The 3,809-nt window shown below is 33.7% G+C and overlaps 1 long non-coding RNA gene across 1 annotated transcript; it reads left to right on the top strand.

Annotated features, from left to right (window-relative positions):
- The first annotated feature begins 439 nt into the window (after positions 1 to 439).
- Positions 440 to 928, top strand: LOC113474900. The gene is made up of 2 exons (XR_003396620.1): positions 440 to 786; positions 848 to 928. It is a non-coding gene; the product is annotated as an uncharacterized LOC113474900 (long non-coding RNA).
- Positions 929 to 3,809: the final 2,881 nt, after the last annotated feature.

Genomic DNA, 3,809 nt, shown 5'->3' with positions numbered 1-3,809 from the left:
AATTTAATCTCGATCAAATTATAAAGCTTTGCTGCATTATAAAACTTGCCATATGCCTGTCTACTCAATTACATATAATCAAAACGTAGGTTTTCTGTCTTGGTAAACTGAATCTGATTGCTCGTCTCTCTTTATGCTTAATGACTGATATTTATATACTAATAAACCTTTTGCGCTGCTTTATACGTCTGGTATGATTTTAACTAAACAAGAAAATATACCTGCGACACGTTCTGTGATAAACTGTAAGTTAAAACAACCTAGAACTGGTATTGAACCTACCAACAACTGCAAACTGCATTCAAAATGAAGGAAATCCATTCATAAAACCGTGACGTAACAATGTATTATAATGGGCATTATTCGCGTCAATAGGCCTCTTATTTTCAGAGCAGTTTCGGTGTATTCCTAGGCCGTGTATTGAGTAGGCCATGGACCAGCAATGCAATAGATCATCGCATTACCAAGTCTGCCGATCCCTGGGGCATGTCAAAGCTACCACAAGTTTTGGTGATTGCAAAAAGGTAATCATTAAATTGACTGCAATGTTAAGGCTTTGATCATCACAAGCATCCTAAACATTTCAGATCTAAGACATGCGAATTGTTTGTGCAATTTGGTAACCAATGTGGAGCATGCAAAGCAGTGGATAACAGAAACCAAAAAAATAAAAAAACGAAGATTTAAATATGAGACTGCAGTGAAGGATCTTCCGATTTTTCGTTTTCAGAAAAGTCATAATCTTCAATGTAGAATACAAGCTACTTTAATTGATAAAGATTCCAGGTACACTATCACAGCTGTCTTCCATTCAGATTTCTTTTTAAATACTTCTTTGTTTAATTAGAATTGCAGCTTTAGAAAAGGAGGTGGCTCAGTACAAAACCAATCTGAATTAGTGGAAGTGGATACAAACATAGCAAGCTATTTTAAAATACTAATGGATAAAGGCAAGTGTTTACAAATGCGGCAGAATTAAAATACTTACAATTTTCAACATCTTTAGCATGTAACGAGGGAGAAGTAGATGACTTTTTAAATTTTTTTGGAGAGAGTTGAAACTGAATGGTGCGAAGCAAAAGGGAGTGCGGTATCATCCTGAAATAATAAAGTATGTTAATATAAATACTGTAATGCATACCCAAACATAAAGGTTTTTTTGTTGGTAATTTTGGCGAAATTCCTTTTCCAGATAGGCCAATAAGTTTACTACACATGCTTTTGGTACAGTTAAACAACAACCATAAAGACTGGTATTGAAACAAGATATTAATGAATTGGTATTAATGAATTGGTGGAAAAATCATCATCTGCATCTATTAGAGCATTCAATCCATTAATGTAATCTACTGACGTGGTACAGTTAAACAACAACCATAAAGACTGGTATTGAAACAAGATATTAATGAATTGGTGGAAAAATCATCATCTGCATCTATTAGAGCATTCAATCCATTAATGTAATCTACTGACGATGATGAACAACAGTTTTTAACTAATTTTCGCAAGATAAACCCCCTAACATACTGTAAAATACTTAACTCATCCCCTGATAGATATGATCTATAGTTATTATGGCCTTTACTACTACACTTATCCGAAAAACAAAACTTGTCGAACATTTTCTAGTTAAGTCTTAGCTTTCGTGTCTTGGCAAGTCAAATAAGTCCGGTATTACGCTAATCCCATCTTTGCTAAATTTAAAAAATAATGAGTTTCCAGTTGCTTTCTCACTAAAACTTGTAACAAAGTAATCAATTGCTGCACTAGATAGTGAACCTAAACTGCGGCTAACTTCGATCCACCACTTCTAAACACCACGTGCACTGAATGAACTCTTGTCACCCTGCTATAGAATTACCATAAAAATCTTTAAGGATACTATAATCACACGCAAATTAAAGCAACTTTCCGTTGTATTTTCTGGACGGCTCGTCGGTACATTTAAATCCCGTCCCGCTTCGTCTTTGAAAACTTCAACATAAACCGTCATATCCGACTCAATAAAAATACTTAAAGGCACGAATTCCAGGCACGAATTCCATCGCCATTATGCTAAACTTCAATTGCAACGCCTTCGAGGTAAGTTTCAGTTACAAATTGTATAAGACCGTTAATGTAGCTGATTATGAAGCAGGTTTTATTAAATCTCTTTGTATAAACCAGCCTCTTATCGTGATGCACTGGACCGTGACGGAGGACGAAACTAAAAAGTATGTGATTGATAGGATTTAATGACGTAACAAGCGGCTAGTTTCCACTCATTGGTTTTAATCTCTTTGGCTCAGCCATACATCACAGAACTAAAAAAGAGTAGAACGCGCAACTTCCCAAAACCGTGATGTTTTCTTTTTTCTATTCACGTGACCGCCAACTCCGTCCCCATTTCGCTTGGTCTCCATTGTAAAAAATAGGCGCACAGTGATTTTGGGAGGTTTAGCTGTTTATTTTAAAAACTGCACTAACTATTTCAGTTTAGTTTTTGGTAGGGTAACGCTTACACTTCAGCGCTTGTTTAAGAAAATTATTTATTTTGAAAAATTTAATTAAAAACGTTCAAACAAACGGTTTGATAGACATATATATATGTTTGGAAATATTTATTTTTCCCTATAAACTTATATTAAGTCAAAAAACGAAGAAAACTACATGCTTGGTGCTAAACCATACAACACTCACCCAGGAAAGAACCAGCCATTAGACAAGTAGTTTTAAAAAATGGGCATTAGTGCATACAGGATTTGCAGAAGTCACAAATGAAATTGTCAGAAAACATTAAAGGTAATTTTCCAATCCAAGTAATTAATTTTAAATTGTCTTGGCCACTCACTCAGTGTGTTATTATTATTTTTAGATTTGTTGCTTTATGCGCTTATTTGTGTTTGCTAGTTATACATAATAGCACATTACGTAAAGTTTCACAAATTTACTCCAATAAGCATACTGGTATTTTTGCATTTTAAATTCATGGATATTTTATACCTGGCGGTCTAAGTTTAAAACCCAGTTCAAAGAACCAGATTTTTTGTTACCCCGTATCGGGTTAGTTACTGTAAGTCTCTTACTGATTTACAGGTTCCATATGGTCTGAATAAAGAATATGCTTAAAACATTTTTGAAGTAATATGTATAATATATCTATATAATGTACTTTTAGAATTGAATTTAATGCTGATGCTGCACTATCCCCACTAGCCCTCTGTTAGTATTCTTGTATTCGATGTTAAAGTCACAATTCAATACATTTAACCTAATTAGAAGAAGCAGAAAAACATATTTTATGTTGTGGAATAAAAGAAGCCAATGAAAAACCATCCTTACTTAAAATAAAATGGAAAAAAGATTGTTACCACCAATATTATACGATCACCTGTGCCATTTTATTGAGCACGTTGGTGGTCTCATATAGATTCTTTTTTGTCGAACAGTTGTTCTTGTTGTTTTTTGGACGACTTTTGACTTTTTCTCCGCGCTTACCTCAATTTTTAATTCTAGCATTTATTCTTTAATCTCTTGATTGAAATCAGATCATAATATATATTTAAAATTGTTAGACGTACTAAATTTTCAAAATTGAAACCGCGTAGCTAGCGATTATAATTAACGATTACTTTACTGTTTAATCGAATGCGCCAAATTCAAAATGCCCCTTAAACTTTATTTAAATGATTGTACTCTATAAAGTGTTTTGAACTAAGCATAGGTTTATAAACCATATTGCATAAGAATAGCGAGTAGTTAACGATTACATTTATGTTTGTTCAGGCGCTAACTCGTACTTAAATGTACGCTACCATTGATTAATGGAC

This window comes from Ciona intestinalis, unplaced genomic scaffold (assembly GCF_000224145.3).
Source record: "Ciona intestinalis unplaced genomic scaffold, KH HT000029.2, whole genome shotgun sequence".
Lineage (NCBI taxonomy): Eukaryota > Metazoa > Chordata > Ascidiacea > Phlebobranchia > Cionidae > Ciona > Ciona intestinalis.
This window is presented reverse-complemented; position numbering and strand designations above follow the sequence as displayed.